At 48.1% G+C, this 18497-nt stretch overlaps 1 long non-coding RNA gene across 2 annotated transcripts in view; it reads left to right on the top strand.

Moving 5' to 3' along the window:
- The window catches only part of LOC150047536 (uncharacterized), a 113886-nt gene extending 102818 nt beyond the window's left edge, over nt 1–11068 (top strand). For both annotated transcript variants that reach the window (XR_016539204.1, XR_016539205.1), the window contains 2 exons: nt 7081–7261; nt 10952–11068. This is a non-coding gene — a long non-coding RNA (uncharacterized LOC150047536). The remainder of the gene's footprint in view (nt 1–7080; nt 7262–10951) is intronic.
- Nucleotides 11069–18497: the final 7429 nt, after the last annotated feature.

Here is an 18497-nt window from a genome sequence, read left to right as displayed (position 1 = left end):
CTCATTGGGCTGCTAAATTCTCAAAAAGTCTTAGAGTAATCTCTATATAGACAGTAGTGCAAAACCTAGATACATAAGGCCATATAGGATGAGGCCAAATGAAAGAATCTCCAGGATATGGAAACAAGAGCTATATAATGTGTGATTGTTGTTCTTAATGTACTATGTTATTTCTCTTCTCCTTTGTTGCCCTTTGGTTAATATCATATTGCTACAGTATCTAACTTTGCTACCTACCATATTATAGATAGCTTATTTGTTTATTTGAAATAGGAAAGAGGAGCGGGGAGGAAACAAGATGATTGGGAGGGGTGAGGGAAGGGAAATTGGGGCAAAAACATGAGAAGGGGTATCAATGTGTGAGAAGTAATACACCTACTATCTGGTGAATATAACTGCAACCCCTTTATACATTACAATAATAATGCGAAAAAAACCAAGAAACAGAATGAAAAGTTTCACTTATTGTTCTCTTATAGGTATTTTCATTTTATGTGTGTATGTGAGGAATTAAAGAAAAGACACTATGGAATTGATTCCACAGCTTGACTGGTGTCTACATTGTAGCACCCATGTCAATGTCATGTAAAAAGCTAACAACACTGTTTATTATTGTGCACCACTTTAGAGAACAATGTTGTGACTTGTGGAATCATTCAGTAAATGTTCAAAGGCCAAAATTAGTAAAGTATCAATAGGATTGGAAATCAATCCATTCATGATCTAAGAAGAAATATAAATATTTTGAGCTTAATATCTTTCCTTAGCTATACAATTTTAAATTAAATCAGTGTTTCCTGTTTGTTATTCACTACCTTTAAATTGTTTCCTTAAATTATTCAAAATTAATCATTATGTTTAGTCTGTTAAATTGGAATGCATCATAGAATTGGGTTTGGCTGGACTGAAAACCAAAATGACCCTCAAGAATAAATCTGTATTCATGAAAAAGAAAGAATAGTCTCTATTCAGTAGCCCAGGTCCTAAGGAACACTTTGAAAAAAAAAATTTTATTTCAGGTTAGTTCTAGCTCTATGACAGTATTGTTTTATTTCTTTATAAAATAGATTCTCATAGTCTTGCTATCTAGTTACCATATTTTGGGTGAAATTTACTATCAAAATAAAAATTCAATGATTCTCTTTCAATATGGAAAATTAAATTCTAATTGCATTAATATGTCAAGTCATAGTGTGGCATCTTGGACACATCTACAGACAGAAATGACTGATAACATTTCTTTGCAGTATATCATTTCTACACTTGGTTTGGAAAACATGATTCATGTTTTAGGAAAATAAAAGTAATTTTGTTTTCATGATAAAGTCCTGCTCCTTACCAGCTTCTCTGCCTTCTGTGGCTTTTGTGACTTTTCAAGTGACTTCTGGGACTAGCCCTGCTGGGACAGTTGATTGTGGCTTAGGCTGTGTTGCAGTCTTACCTTCTCTCTGCTGTCTGGATCTGCTGGCCACCTCACATGCAGATGAGTGAGCCCTGGGGCACTGTGGGCCCCAGGGTTCTCAGCACAGGTCTGATTCAACAGTTGTGATTTTTATAAACGTGAAAGGGGAGCACTTATATTTTCATCATGAGGGAATACAGATGCTGACATAACACACACATGCATGACTATCCAAACTGTGTGTGTGTGTGTCCTTGAAATGTTTTCACAGTGCCATGATATTACCTTCTTTATATTCTCTTGTGACTAAGACAAAGTGCAAGGCTCACGTGTGCTGTACAAGAGCTGTTCCCCTGAGCTAGGACTCTGCCCCTCCTACTTGACTTTGTCACAAAAATGGGCTTCTCGTTTTCACTGTGGCATATCTGTAATGTTACTAATTGTCTAGGAGGAAGAAATTCTGTGCTATTACTTATCTCTAGAGACGCTGTAATCTTTAGTCTTACTTCATGTTATAAACTTCTCCTATTTATTGCAAAGAGACCAAGATCAATGCCTATGAATGCGGTGCCTGGACTGGTAGTGGTGGGCAGGGCTGTGGGCAGTCAGCCCTGGAGCAGCTTGAGGGGTAGGCCTGAGGCCACTGCTCCCAGCCTGCTCCAGTTTCTGATTTGTGTCCATGCTAACTTAGTGTTTCCCCTGAGCTTCTGGTGCGATAGTATAACATGTCTGTTCTTCACAATAGACTCTTTATCTGTAGCTATTGAAACTCACCCAGAATTCTTGACTAATACTTAGAGAGTTGATGCTGGGGAACTTTCTGTATACCTTTTCTTAAAATTAACCTGGAGAGAAATTGGTTAAATGAAATATTTCTTGGGTACTTGGAAATACATGAAATGTACAGCAGTATTCTTTTCAATTAAGTTTGAGAACCCTAAATAAAGTTCAGTGAGATGTTGATGGATGTGAAAGAATATAGATTCTGAAAAACAAGTTTGCAGGTATTATATAGCTAAGTAAGACTTCTTAGAACTTTTTCAGACTCTAGTATGAGCACAGTGACAACTTCTCAGAGTCTTCTGTCCAGTAAACCACGTCACAAACACCACCAGTCAATACAGGTGGTTTCCTCAGGAGGCAATATGCTCTGTATTATCCACTTACAGTCATAGTATCAGTCTTTCTCAACCAATCTCTTCTCTCACACGTTTAAAGGTGAAGGGTAAACGCGATGCCACCTGGCAGTCCACCCCCTTCAGGGGAAAACTTACTTCATGAGACCAGGTTGCTCTTCAGGGGACGAGAGAGGGCATGGACCAGAGCTGAGACCCAGGCCAGCCAGGCCACATGACCAGGGTTAAACTCACTCCTGCACTTGTGGGTGTCCCGGCTCCACCCACACCCAGTCTCCCAGTCACCAGCTCTCCTGTCTTGATTTGTGGGCCAATGTCTGAGGACCAGAGCTGAGCCTGTGGCCTAGCACTCAGGTTAACCAACACCTTAAACTCTACTGGACTCTATTGGACTTCAACTGTAATTGAAGTCCAAACATGGAGCAATTATTCTATGGGTCATAAATTGTCTGTTTTTTAAAGAAATGACATTTTCTAATTTTATCCAGGCAGTGAAAGCAGAGAAGCACTGAAGGTAGACACTGAACTTTACAAGTACAAACCCTTTTAAGATTATTACTATAACTTTACTTAAATATGTAGGATGTAAGCACTTTGGTCATATCCCTGACTCATCAAAGCAGAGGGAATTTTTTAAAGCTTAAGGAAATGGGAAAAATAAAGGAAAATTATTCTTTTGTACGATATTAAGCTGGTTACTTCAATTGCATATAACCTAGAATTTCTTTCTATTCCCTCAATTTTATGCTATTGATATTATACTTTGCATCCTTTTAGATTGTGCCTCATTAACAAATTATTGTACCTCTAGTTGAAACTGAAACACAAAAAAACTATTCAAATGTCAGCTCAGCAAATGATTTTTCCATGAGCAAAAAGAGATTTAACCCCTTATTCTTGCATTTGCTGTGCTACAATTCTTTATATACCATTAGTGTATTCTTTTCTTATTTATCTTTTAATTTTTTGATTTAACTTAATTGTAAAGGCCATGTACAGATGGGTTACAGTTATATAGGTAAAGTAATGAGTATATCTCTTGTCAAGTATTATTACTGTCTCTTTGTTTTCTCCCACTTTCCCTCCCCTTTTCTATCAAATATATATAATCAAACATGCTCCAAGATAGCAGCTGGGAAATTATCCAGTTCTTATTTTGCAGTAAGGTTCAACACTAATGAACATCATTCATTTTCTTTTTGTATTGCTTTTTGTTAATTCACCATCATAAGAAAATACAATGCCACCTATTTAAGCTGAAGTGTAATGAAAAATCATCAATCAACTGTTTTTCCTGTCTTCCAACTTAGAAATTCAATGACAAGACCTATCACCAAATACATTTCTAGGTTTTGTCCCGTAATTAGACGAATCCAAAGTCCTTTTCTTCATGTGAAATACTTGCATTGTCCACTGAGATTTACAAGGGTAGCCTGAAGTCTAGACAAGTCTTTTAATCACCAACAAAAGATTCAATTAAGATTAGTACAATGTATTTTCTGAAAAATATAATCCAATTTCCTGACTAACAAATGTTTGTGAAGTTTTATTGACATTGCTAAGTATGCTAGAACACTCATTTATAAAGTAGTTTAGTTACATTTACTACAAAAAAGTTAACAATGGAGCACAGGCCTTCATCTGATGAAGACTATAGATAATGACAATGGCAAAACTGTAACTTCCAAACTTTAATGTCTCAGACATCTGCACTGACAACAGAGACTCATTCAGAATCTAGAAAATTAAATGCTAGTCATTAAAAACCCTTGGCATGTGAAGTTGTAGAAAGATGAGCCATTGGAGAAGCGTGATTTGGACTATAAATCAAGCATGAATGCAAGTAATAGAGGTTTTTATACCTACGACTGCCATAGGAATTGATAAAATGGAACAAGCCACCAGGTGTAGTGTATGACCTATGCCAGAAATTCTAGCTAATATTGCCAGTAAGAGATTAGAAACAAAACTGGTACCAGTAAGAGATTAGAAAAACTATGGTCTGGGGCCAGAGAAACCCCAAAGTTCATGTGACACCATCTCAAGCGTTAAAAACTAGATCAGGGCACAAGCCTGTCTTCTAGCAACAGTGGAAAGTGAAAATCAGAGGATCGTGATCTACACTGGCCTGACCAGAAATAAGACACCCTGTCCCCAAATAACTATGACAAAAAGGACTGGAGATGTGCCTCACACAGCAAGGGCAAGCCCTTGATTCAAACCTCAGCACCACCATTTTATAAAAGCAAAAGCTTCGTTATATCAAAATCCATTGCCAGGTGCAGTGGCTCACACCTGTAACCCTAACTACTCAGGAGGCTAAGATCTGAAGATCGCTGTTCAAAGCTAGCCTTGGCACTAAAGAATGTTACACTCTTATCTCCAATTAATCATGAGAAAAGTGGAAGTGGGGCTGTGGCTCCAGGGGTAGGGTGGGAGCCTTGAGCTGAAGAGCTCAGGGGCAACACCCAGGCCCAGAATTCAAGCCCCATGACGCACAAAAAAATAAAATCTTTGTCAAAATATATGGTCCCACCCTACTCTTCCTAAGCTTATTGACATGGCCATTATTGACAGTGACCTGACAAGCTGTGTGTCTGATCCCTGAAGAGACTGTTCACGTGCGTGATCTACTGCCTCGGGAGGTCAGGAGTGAGTCAGATCAAAGTCCCTCCCTTTGTGTTTCTCCTCCCCTGGCAGCAGCACCAATGTGGCTGCACTGTGCCAGGCAAGCCAGTGGTGCTTAGTAACATGTTTCATTCTGGGAAGTTATTCCCTTTTCTTAGCTCACACTTCAGAGAGGCTCATTCAAAACCTAAATCTGTACCTCAACTCCCTCTAGTCTGAGGTCATTCTGTGGGCCTGCATGCTGCCAGTTCAGGGTTCTCTGTTCCTAATTGCCTGCTGTTCTTTCCTCTACTCACTTAAAACTAATGACTGAAATCTTGCACTTCCCCTCAGTTAAGGGACGCTCTGGCCATGTCTTCAGCTGAGACCCTGTTAAACAGCCTGCTTGCTCCATCTAAATTTATTTTCCAGTGCAAAGAGAAAAACAATTCTCTTAGCCTCTTTGAAATTCTTCAAGTGCCTACCTGTGTTTGAGTAACAGGTCTGGAAGCATTTTCACTCTGTTTTCTGTGTTACTTCCAGGAGATAGATAACAGCCCCCAGGGCTAAGACATAATTTTAATTTGGAACAAATGACCATTGCCTCACTGTGAGATTCTCCAGACTTAGGGCCTCATAAAGCAGATGGCATTTTAGGGGCATTTGCAATGGAGAGCAGTGAGGAGTATCTATGAATGTAACAAATGGAAATGTTTCTTGCCTAGCAATTCCTTTATGTCTTAACAGTTTTAATTTTGTTCTTTAGGTGAATTCACAGGATTATCATGGATGCATTGTACTAATTACTAAGTTACTCCTGAGAAGTAGAGGAACTCAAGTCTTGACCTTCCTAAGTCTTCATCAAAAGGCAAAATAGTAATCTCATTTTACTTAGGAGTGCTTCTTGAAAGTCAGAAGTGGTGCTGTAGCTCAAGTGGTAGAGCTCTAGCCTTGAGAAAGCCCAAGGACAGTGCTCAGGCCCTGAGCTCAAACCCCAGGACTGGCAAAAAGAAAGTCGTACATTGACTTGAGGATCATTTCAGTAAAAATATAAAAGAGAAGTAATATTTCATAATCAAATACCTTTCCTTTCTTACATAATTACTAAATCCTTAGTTCAATGAGTAATCTCTCAGCTTAGTGCTATTGATTTATAAAGGGCAATTTTTGTAAATATTTCCCTCAGGGGGAAAAAGGAACTGCTATCTCAAGGATGATGAATCAGTTGTACAATCTCCTTGAAAGACAGACATTATATTGTTGTTCCATGATGACTATTATTGTTTTAACACTTTCTTCTGGCAAGTGTTCTTATTTTTTAAATCCTAAAGAGCTATGTGAATATGTCAGGGTGTCAGTGCACACCAGCCATGTGAAGCAGTACACACCCACCCTGAGAATCTGTGCACATCAGCTCTATGAGGCCATGCACACCAGCCCTATGAACCGTACACACTAGCTCTGTGAGTCAGTGCACACCAGGCATGTGAAGCCCTGCACACTGATCTCTTTTTATTTAAAAAAACAGTCCAGTCTCCATTGTTCATGAGTACAGAAGAGAAGAGTAGAAGGGATAGTTCAATAGCAAGTCAGTAGAGTTTCTTTCTGCGTTGGAATTGCATTATGAAGTGATTCAGGCAGCATCTATTTTCCAATTCCTTTGATTCACCTCCAATAATGGATTATCTCATACTTGAAGAACATGCATACCCACCAGATTCAGAAGTTTATAAAGAAAAATAGTATCACAAAGCCAAACTGGACAGCAGTACCCAAATCCTGCTCTGATGGTGGGGTTTGCACCAATTAACAAAGAATTAATGAAGACCCAAGCTGTGTCTGATGTATCTGAGATCACTTCAAAGTATTCAGTTTTAATATTGGTGTGTTTTTTTTTCTTTTTTTTCTTTGATGAATCTTGTGCTGCTTTCCTAGAGTACAGAAAGAAAAATGAGTCTCCAAGGTAAATGTGGCCTGGATGAGGAACCGGCATGCTGCTGCCCTCTGAGCTCTCCCTGCTCTGGCTCTTCTTCCAGCACCTCGATGCTGCCCTACTGCCCTGCTTCTCAAGTGTGACCAGCCTTTGTGAGATGCTACTTGGACACTCTGTCTCCACGTGAGTGTTTTTCCCAGAACCGCCTCCCCAGTACTACACTCAGTACCTTGCCTGTGGTTTCCTGAAGCTGTTCATACCTGCCCTTCGTCCTTCCAGAGCTCAGCCCTTGGCTTTCGTTTCTTCTTTTCTTTAAGTATTAGCTAACTTTTCTTCTGGGCTTCTTCTTGTTCAGTCTCTTAAACAGACTCATCCTTTCCTGTAGTATAAACGAACATCCTTTCATGCCAGTGACTCTCAGCTTGCCAGACATGGAATTTCTTCAGCCACAAAACCACTGGCCCACCCATCCACCCACCCACCCGTCCACCCCCAGGAACTCACCTATTACATTCTCAGCACTTCTAGAGTGAGCTCATTCTCTCATGGTCGATTTACTTCTTTCTATTAAGTCCTTATCTCTCTGATTGCTCCATCTACCACCATTCCACTATGAACAGTCCTCAGCTCTTTGCTTTAGAGGCCCTGAGAAGTCTTTGAGTCTGGTTTGTCATCAAGTCCTATGCTAGGTGCCTCAGTGTTAAGCTCTCATGCTTCAGCTTTATCTGTCACAAACCCCACATTGTGGCCCCAGCAGGTCTCTTGGCCTTAGTTTAGTTTAGTGCACTCATTTTTGTGTCTGTACATTTTTTACTTATTCCCTTACCTGGGGAATACCTTTTCCCTTGATTACTTTGGCCCCTTTTTCACTTCAGCAAGTAGTCCTATACACATCCTATTAGTCCTTAGCTGTCCTTTGATTTCCAGGTTGGTATTGTTTCCTTCACATTCGTGGATGTCACAGGAACACCATTTCCTCCCCTGTCAGCAGCCTTGTCTGCGGGGCTCGATGGAGGATGGACCCAACAGCCTTGCCCACATCCTCCTGCCCAGAGCTTAGCATGCTGGGTACTTAACAGTTCAGAAACACACCTGATCAAGTGCTCTGTCCAAAAAGGGCTCATAACAGCTGAATGGATTCCACAGAGTTCTTTATTGTAGTTATAGCATTAATTTAAAAACAAAAAGCAGGTACAACAGAAGATAGGAGCCCTCTGTGTGCTCCCTCTTCTTTTCTTACTGTATCTGAAAGCTAATCTTTCCCATCCAGCCTGTGACCCCAGGAAAATCATGCCGCAACTAGAATCTTTCACTATAAAAATGAGAGGGGTACTGAAATTAGTTTAAAACTAACAGTTATGAATTGTTTAATCTTATAAAGTCATGAAATAAACATGATACTCATTTTAAATACAACCAAATCTTAAATTGAACAGATACCATTTTCAGAAAACTTATCTTCTATGCCTTCTTTTATTAAAAATAAACATCAAATGCATTTTTGTCCCAGTCCTGGGAAATGGAACTTAGAGCCTGGATGTTGTTGCTGGGCTTTGTTGCTCAAAGCCAGCACTCTTCTACTTGAGCCATAGCACCACTTTTAATGGTGCTGAATTTGAGATGAGTCTCACAAACTTGCTTGCCTGGGCTGGCTTCAGACTGCCATCTTCAGTTTTCGGCCTCCTGAGTAGCTAGGATTACAGGAAGTAGCTAGGATTACAGGAGTGAGATTCTGGTGCCTAGCTTCCAAATGTGCTTTGATCATCAATTCATAACAGAAATTTCATCTGATTTTGCATGAACTTTTGTCTGCTTTAATTTGCTATATATAATTTGCAATATTGTTCTAGAATTATGCCAGCAAGTTTAATGAATGTGTTCCATTTTATTAACAATGCTGAAAGATCTCAAAATATCTCCCATTGACATATAAAATGGATATGTAGTATAATTGAAATGCAAGATATTGTAAATAATAAGTTTTTCTACCCTTCAAAAGACTCAGTAATTCTACTGTGAAAAAGCCTCATGTATTATAAATTTTGTCCTGCATTATCAAGCTTACTCTATCATCATCTACACTGCTATCTGATTACTTAAATGTGTAGATTGGACATAAGTCGATACTCCTGGAAAAAAAAACGATGCCTGGTGGGCTTTATGATTTAAGAAACAAGATAAAAGCCTTATGACTTAAGGAAAGCAATCAAACGCATTTTGTAGCCACAAGCATCATATTTACTTACAGGATCATAACTATAAAAGCAAATCTCCCTTACTGGAAGCCAGCACAAAAGCTGTCAGAGAACAGGGTAGTAAATAGTTTTGAAATTGTTTTCCCTGTTTCATTTCTGACCTTTTACAAACGGAATGGTGTCCTGGGGGCTGTGGCCTGGCCTGCATGCTGATGGGATGTGGGCCAGTGTGCTGGCCAAGGAAGAAGGTACAAGGGGCTCACCCTTCTCATACCCTGCTTCCAGCCATTACGGAGGTGATGGGAGGAAAGCGAGAGGATCCTCTAAGAAGAGGTAGTCTGAACATTTTCCTTCTAAAGGCTCTTGGCCAAGCAGAGCAAGGAAAATTGTGTAATTGCACAAAAAGAATGCATGTGGCTAAGTGGCCAAAAGCAAACCGAAAATTGAATATGAAATATTTTCTCTGGGCATCTGGAGTCAGGCTGACGTCATCTCGGTGTGTGTGATGGAGTGGAATGGGAGATGCAGGGCTCACCTTCCCCGTACTCATCCTGACAGAGACATGCACTGCTCATCAATGAGACTCGCCTCATCCCTCCGTTTCCACTGTGGCCATCATCTCCATCTGTGATAAAGTCAAGACCTTGGACCTAAGATCCCACACACAGAAATGTCCATGGTAATAGTCTATCTAACATCAACTTATACAGTTCACAACATGATGTCAGCTTTTGTTTCTATAGTGATATTATTAGCAAATAATAGTGCTAACTTTGGGGTGCATTAAGCTTTTTTTTGTCAGCCGTGAAGTTTGAACTGGGTCTGGGCGCTGTCCCTGAGCTCTTCAGCTCGAGGCTAATGCTCTACCACTGGAGCCACAGCACCACTTTTGGTTTTCTGGTGTTTAATTGGAGAGAAGAGTTTCACGGACTTCCACGCCTGGGCTGGCCTTGAACCATGACCTTCAAATTTCAGCCTCCTGAGTAGCTATGACAGGCAAAAGCCACTGTGCCCGGCTTGCATTAAATTATTTTGCTTTTGATTTATGGGATGGATTTGTTATTATGAGTTGAGAAAATGCTTATAATTTGGAAACTTGTAGCTCATGCAAAGCACAGAATCACAGGAAGAGTAAAGAGGAGACAACTGGTATCTCCCTCCCTTTTGATCCAAATTTCTTTCCAGAAATATTTGCAATTGTAGAAACTGTGTTTAGAACATCCTGAAAACAGAAGAGACCATCTTGAATTCTGTTTCATCTGTTTTAAATAGATTAATTAGAAATGATTTTTTTTCTCAAGATCCCTCTGATCAGAGCCACAAGGAAACTTTCAGAGGATGCTTAGGACTTGACAAGTGCTAGCAATGTGCTAAGCTGCATGCTAAGTACTCTGCATGCATTATTTCATTCAGCTTCCCAGCCCTTCCAGGTAAAGTCCCCATGGCAGGAAGAAGAACTGCAGATTCAGGAATGTTTTGCCTCTGTTTCCTTCTAATCAATCCTCTCTACCTTTCTTCCATGTGAGTCATGAGGCCTTCTTTTCCATTTGGGTGTGGATGGTCAAAGAATGGGGCAGAAGCCAGGACACTTTCTCACCTTGCTCTGGGTCTGTGGGGTGGGCCCCCCTACTTTCCCGTGGCTAGCTGTTACCACCCTTTTCATCCTCCTCCCTTTCAGCAAAATCCACCACAATGTCTGCTGCTGAGATGAGGACCTCATGCTCCTCCATGTGCTAGGCGATCCTGTGTGGTCATTATCATGGTTAACCATCAGGTGTTTTTAACCACAAGCAGTGTATCCTAAAGCCAAGTGCCCATAGAGATGCTTTGGGGTACGCTCAGCACAGTAAGAGTCCCACCATTTCCAAGGCCCAAAGCCAACACTCCTTTGAGGCAACTAAACTGGGGGAAAGTTGATCACTGGAATCACCAAAGAAAATCTGGATATTAATTGAAAATATCTTTACCCTCTTAATGAGAAATAACCAGCCATAACATTATTTCCTGGGAGACTTCTATAGTTCTAAGTCCCAACATGTTATTTAGTTTACTATGTTGTAGCCAATCATAGTGAATGGAAAAGAGAAAGAAAGAGGGGGAGAGAGAGAGAAAAAGAGGGGGGGAGGGAGAGAGAGAGAAAGGGAGAGAGAGAAAGGGAGGGAGAGAGGATAAGAATAAGAAAACAGGAAGAAAAGAAAAAGAACAGAGAGCTGGGAGTTTAACCTAGTGGTAGAGTGCATGCCTAGCATGCACAAAGACCTGGGTTCGATTCCTTAGTACCACATACATAGAAAAAGCCAGAAATGGTGCTGTGGCTCAAGTGGCAGAGTTCTAGCCTTGAGGAAAAAGCCCGAGGGCAGTGCTCAGGCCCTGAGTTCAAACCCCAGGACTGGCAAAAAAGAAAAAGAACAGAGAAGAAAGAAGCAAGAAAGAAAAGACACTTTAGAATTACTGTTCTGGCATTTTACAATTGGTTGCCCCCTTCACAAACACCCTGAGAAGTTCACCCTGTGACCGTGTTGGCTGTCAGCTTGCCTGGTGGAACACATTACATTCCATGCTGGCAGAGCGCTTGTGGATGAGAACATGTGAATTGTAAACCTCACCTCCTCACACAGGGACTCTAATGCAATCTGTTCAAAGCTTGGAAAGGACAAAACAACTGACGTCCAAAAACTATGGGGGAAATCCCAGTGCTGAATTCACAAGTGAGGATTGTTTTCCCCAGCCTTGGACTAAAACTGAAACAACCTTTTTTTGCTGTTGTTTTTTGAGCCTGTAGATTTGGGACTGGAACGTATGCCACTGGTTTTCTTGGCTCTGAGGTCTGTGGATTCCGACCAGAACTAAGTTGTCCTTTCTCAGTGACTAGGCACTAGTTCCTACTTCAAATCTCTTCCTCTGGAAAATCCCATTACAGACTACAAAGAAAACGTCACCCAACTACAGAGCACACTTACATTCTTTCTTCCTCTCAATATCTACTGGTAGAAAAGCTGAATGAAAGCAATACTCTAGTTGGTATGGAAAGAACTATTGTTAAGTAGAACGAAGAAAGCACAATATGAACATATGCCTTCTCTCAACATCTGAATTACGATTAGTAGCAGCCCTTGTGAGCAGTATATATAACAAACAGATATTTCTCAGTGACGCCAATGTGTGTACACCACACACACACACACACACACACACACACACACACACACACTTAGAGAACATTAGAATATTTTTTTTATCAGTCCTGGGCTTCAGCTCAGGGCCTGAGCACTGTCCTCAGCACCACTTCTGTTTTTTTTCTGTATATGTGGTACTGAGGAATTGAACCCTGGTCTTTGTGCATGCTAGGCAAACACTGTACCACTAGGCCAAACTCCTGGCCCCATTAGAGCATGATTTTTAAAAGGCTTATTAAAAACAAGAGTTGTATCATAACTAATGGATTATTCTCCAAGGGAAATCAACAGTGCAAAAATTATTTGAAAGCTCTATAAAGGGCAAGCAAGATATATGACTCACACTAGTTAAATTTATAATGAAAATTCTTGACAAATGAAGATAAACAACTACATATATTAAATTAGCTAAGACAATAGTGAGGTTGGTATGTGAAGTTATATTTCCTTAGAGGAAGATTTCAGTGCAGGAGTTATTTATATTATGTGTGACAATGTCAGCCACAAATAATTGACTGTACAGGTTGACGTTGAGGCACACAATTCATCTTAAAATAACCCCGCATTTTATTGCAGCTGTAAGCATGCCTCATTCCCTTCTTCCACCTGCTTGTCCAGCTCTAAGCACCATGCAGAGTGCTCAGAACACCTAATAGAGCTGGAGCAGCTCCCCTGTTCAGCTGTGTCTGAGAAGCCAGGACTGGCAGCTGCCTGGGCCTCAAGACCCAAGACACTGCTCCAAGGGAAAGGCAAAGCTCCCTGCTGCTACTGGGCCAGACGACCCCTTACCTACCCCCCAACCCCCCCACCCCAGACTCCAGACCCCCCTCGACCCAGACCCGGGAACCCCCCCAGACCCCAGACCCCGGACCACCCCCCAAAACCTCAGACTCCAGACCCCAGACCCCGGACCACCCCCCAGGACCCCAGACTCCAAACTCCAGACCCGGACCACCCCCCAAAACCCCAGACCCCAGACCCAGACCACCCCCCAGGACCCGAGATCCCAGACCCCAGACCCCAGACCCGGACCACCCCCCAGGACCCCAGACCCGGACCACACCCCTGGAAGCCCAGACCCCAGACCCCAGACCACCCCTCAGGACCCCAGACTCCAGACCGCAGACCACGCATCAGGACCCCAGACTCCAGACCCCAGACCCCAAAACACCCCCCAGGACCCCAGACTCCAGACTCCAGACCCCAGACCTCAAACCCCAGACCCCAGACTCCAGACCCCAGAACTCGGACAATCCCCCAGGACCCCAGAACCCAAAACCCAGACCCCAGAGCCCAGACCCGAGACTCGTTCACTAGACCGCAGACCCCGGACCCCAGACCACAGACCCCAGACCTCAGACTCCAGACTCCAGACCCCAGACCCCAAACCCGAGACTCCAGACTCGAGACCCCAGACCCTGGACCACCCGCCGGACCCCAGTTCCTGGACCCTAGACCACAGAACCCAGACCCCAGACCCCGGACCCAAGAACCTAGACTCCAGAACCCGGACCCCAGACCCGAGACCCCATACTCCAGAGGGACTCTGGTGGACTGTACAGGAGGGGCTCGGGTAGACAGTACAGCAGAGGCTCAGGTGGACTGTACAGGAGGGGCTCGGGTGGACTGTACAGGAGGGGCTCGGGTGGACTGTGCAGGAGGGGCTCGGGTGGACTGTACAGGAGGGGCTCTGGTGGACTGTACAGGAGGGGCTCTGGTGGACTGTACAGCAGGGGCTCGGGTGGACTGTACAGCAGGGGCTGGGGTGGACTGTGCAGCAGGGGCTGGGGTGGACTGTACAGGAGGGGCTCTGGTGGACTGTACAGGAGGGGCTGGGGTGGACTGTGCAGCAGGGGCTCGGGTGGACTGTACAGCAGGGGCTGGGGTGGACTGTACAGGAGGGGCTCAGGTGGACTCTGCAGCAGGGGCTCAGGTGGACTGTGCAGGAGGGGCTCGGGTGGACTGTACAGGAGGGGCTGGGGTGGACTGTGCAGGAGGGGCTCGGGTGGACTGTACAGGAGGGGCTCGGGTGGACTCTGCAGCAGGGGCTCAGGTGGACTGTACAGGAGGGGCTCGGGTGGACTGTACAGGAGGGGCTGGGGTGGACTGTACAGCAGGGGCTCGGGTGGACTGTACAGGAGGGGCTGGGGTGGACTGTACAGCAGGGGCTGGGGTGGACTGTGCAGGAGGGGCTGGGGTGGACTGTACAGGAGGGGCTCGGGTGGACTGTGCAGGAGGGGCTCGGGTGGACTGTACAGGAGGGGCTGGGGTGGACTGTACAGCAGGGGCTCGGGTGTACTGTACAGCAGGGGCTCGGGTGGACTGTACAGCAGGGGCTCAGGTGGACTGTACAGCAGGGGCTGGGGTGGACTGTACAGGAGGGGCTGGGGTGGACTGTACAGGAGGGGCTGGGGTGGACTGTACAGCAGGGGCTCGGGTGGACTGTACAGCAGGGGCTCGGGTGGACTGTACAGGAGGGGCTCGGGTGGACTGTACAGCAGGGGCTGGGGTGGACTGTACAGGAGGGGCTGGGGTGGACTGTACAGGAGGGGCTGGGGTGGACTGTACAGCAGGGGCTCGGGTGGACTGTACAGGAGGGGCTCGGGTGGACTGTACAGCAGGGGCTGGGGTGGACTGTACAGCAGGGGCTGGGGTGGACTGTACAGGAGGGGCTGGGGTGGACTGTGCAGCAGGGGCTCGGGTGGATTGTACAGCAGGGGCTCGGGTGGAGTGTACAGGAGGGGCTGGGGTGGACTGTACAGGAGGGGCTGGGGTGGACTGTACAGCAGGGGCTCGGGTGGACTGTACAGGAGGGGCTGGGGTGGACTGTGCAGGAGGGGCTGGGGTGGACTGTACAGCAGGGGCTGGGTGGACTGTGCAGCAGGGGCTGGGGTGGACTGTGCAGGAGGGGTTGGGGTGGACTGTACAGGAGGGGCTGGGGTGGACTGTGCAGGAGGGGCTGGGGTGGACTGTACAGGAGGGGCTGGGGTGGACTGTGCAGCAGGGGCTCGGGTGGACTGTACAGGAGGGGCTCGGGTGGACTGTACAGCAGGGGCTCGGGTGGACTGTACAGGAGGGGCTCGGGTGGACTGTGCAGGAGGGGCTCGGGTGGACTGTGCAGGAGGGGCTCGGGTGGACTGTACAGGAGGGGCTCGGGTGGACTGTACAGGAGGGGCTCGGGTGGACTGTGCAGCAGGGGCTGGGGTGGACTGTACAGGAGGGGCTGGGGTGGACTGTACAGGAGGGGCTGGGGTGGACTGTACAGGAGGGGCTGGGGTGGACTGTACAGGAGGGGCTGGGGTGGACTGTGCAGGAGGGGCTGGGGTGGACTGTACAGGAGGGGCTGGGGTGGACTGTACAGGAGGGGCTGGGGTGGACTGTGCAGCAGGGGCTGGGGTGGACTGTACAGGAGGGGCTGGGGTGGACTGTGCAGCAGGGGCTGGGGTGGACTGTACAGGAGGGGCTGGGGTGGACTGTGCAGCAGGGGCTCGGGTGGACTGTACAGGAGGGGCTCGGGTGGACTGTACAGGAGTGGCTCGGGTGGACTGTGCAGCAGGGGCTCGGGTGGACTGTGCAGGAGGGGCTCTGGTGGACTGTACAGGAGGGGCTGGGGTGGACTGTGCAGGAGGGGCTCTGGTGGACTGTACAGCAGGGGCTGGGGTGGACTGTGCAGCAGGGGCTCTGGTGGACTGTACAGGAGGGGCTCGGGTGGACTGTGCAGGAGGGGCTCGGGTGGACTGTACAGGAGGGGCTCGGGTGGACTGTACAGGAGGGGCTGGGGTGGACTGTGCAGGAGGGGCTCTGGTGGACTGTACAGCAGGGGCTGGGGTGGACTGTACAGGAGGGGCTCGGGTGGACTGTGCAGGAGGGGCTCGGGTGGACTGTACAGGAGGGGCTCGGGTGGACTGTGCAGCAGGGGCTCGGGTGGACTGTACAGGAGGGGCTCGGGTGGACTGTACAGGAGGGGCTCGGGTGGACTGTGCAGGAGGGGCTCGGGTGGACTGTACAGGAGGGGCTGGGGTGGACTGTACAGGAGGGGCTCGGGTGGACTGTGCAGGAGGGGCTCGGGTGGACTGTACAGGAGGGGCTCGGGTGGACTGTGCAGCAGGGGCTCGGGTGGACTGTACAGGAGGGGCTCGGGTGGACTGTACAGCAGGGGCTCTGGTGGACTGTACAGCAGGGGCTGGGGTGGACTGTGCAGCAGGGGCTCTGGTGGACTGTACAGGAGGGGCTCGGGTGGACTGTGCAGCAGGGGCTCTGGTGGACTGTACAGGAGGGGCTCTGGTGGACTGTACAGCAGGGGCTCGGGTGGACTGTACAGCAGGGGCTGGGGTGGACTTTACAGGAGGGGCTCGGGTGGACTGTACAGGAGGGGCTCTGGTGGACTGTACAGGAGGGGCTCGGGTGGACTGTACAGGAGGGGCTCGGGTGGACTGTACAGGAGGGGCTCGGGTGGACTGTGCAGCAGGGGCTGGGGTGGACTGTACAGGAGGGGCTCGGGTGGACTGTACAGGAGGGGCTGGGGTGGACTGTGCAGCAGGGGCTCGGGTGGATTGTACAGCAGGGGCTGGGGTGGACTGTGCAGGAGGGGCTCGGGTGGACTGTACAGCAGGGGCTGGGGTGGACTGTACAGCAGGGGCTGGGGTGGACTGTACAGGAGGGGCTGGGGTGGACTGTGCAGCAGGGGCTCGGGTGGATTGTACAGCAGGGGCTCGGGTGGACTGTACAGGAGGGGCTCGGGTGGACTGTGCAGCAGGGGCTCGGGTGGACTGTACAGGAGGGGCTGGGGTGGACTGTGCAGCAGGGGCTCGGGTGGACTGTACAGGAGGGGCTCGGGTGGACTGTACAGGAGGGGCTCGGGTGGACTGTACAGGAGGGGCTCTGGTGGACTGTACAGGAGGGGCTCGGGTGGACTGTGCAGGAGGGGCTCTGGTGGACTGTACAGCAGGGGCTGGGGTGGACTGTGCAGCAGGGGCTCTGGTGGACTGTACAGGAGGGGCTGGGGTGGACTGTGCAGCAGGGGCTGGGGTGGACTGTACAGGAGGGGCTCGGGTGGACTGTGCAGCAGGGGCTGGGGTGGACTGTACAGGAGGGGCTCGGGTGGACTGTACAGCAGGGGCTGGGGTGGACTGTTCAGCAGGGGCTGGGGTGGACTGTACAGGAGGGGCTCGGGTGGACTGTGCAGCAGGGGCTGGGGTGGACTGTACAGGAGGGGCTCGGGTGGACTGTACAGCAGGGGCTGGGGTGGACTGTTCAGCAGGGGCTGGGGTGGACTGTACAGGAGGGGCTGGGGTGGACTGTACAGGAGGGGCTCGGGTGGACTGTACAGGAGGGGCTCGGGTGGACTGTACAGGAGGGGCTCGGGTGGACTGTGCAGGAGGGGCTCGGGTGGACTGTACAGGAGGGGCTGGGGTGGACTGTGCAGGAGGGGCTCGGGTGGACTGTGCAGGAGGGGCTCGGGTGGACTGTACAGGAGGGGCTCGGGTGGACTGTGCAGCAGGGGCTGGGGTGGACTGTACAGGAGGGGCTGGGGTGGACTGTACAGGAGGGGCTCGGGTGGACTGTACAGGAGGGGCTCTGGTGGACTGTACAGGAGGGGCTCGGGTGGACTGTACAGGAGGGGCTCGGGTGGACTGTACAGCAGGGGCTGGGGTGGACTTTACAGGAGGGGCTCGGGTGGACTGTACAGGAGGGGCTCTGGTGGACTGTACAGGAGGGGCTCGGGTGGACTGTACAGGAGGGGCTCGGGTGGACTGTGCAGGAGGGGCTGGGGTGGACTGTGCAGGAGGGGCTCCGGTGGACTGTACAGGAGGGGCTCTGGTGGACTGTACAGGAGGGGCTCGGGTGGACTGTACAGGAGGGGCTCGGGTGGACTGTGCAGGAGGGGCTGGGGTGGACTGTACAGGAGGGGCTCGGGTGGACTGTACAGGAGGGGCTGGGGTGGACTGTACAGCAGGGGCTCGGGTGGACTGTACAGGAGGGGCTCGGGTGGACTGTGCAGCAGGGGCTCGGGTGGACTGTACAGGAGGGGCTGGGGTGGACTGTACA

The sequence above is a fragment of the Megascapheus bottae genome, chromosome 22 (genome assembly GCF_031878675.1).
Source record: "Megascapheus bottae isolate mThoBot1 chromosome 22, mThoBot2.hap1, whole genome shotgun sequence".
Classification (NCBI taxonomy): Eukaryota; Metazoa; Chordata; class Mammalia; order Rodentia; family Geomyidae; genus Megascapheus; species Megascapheus bottae.
Note: the sequence above shows the minus strand (reverse complement) of the source record. Positions and strands in the feature narration are given on the sequence as shown.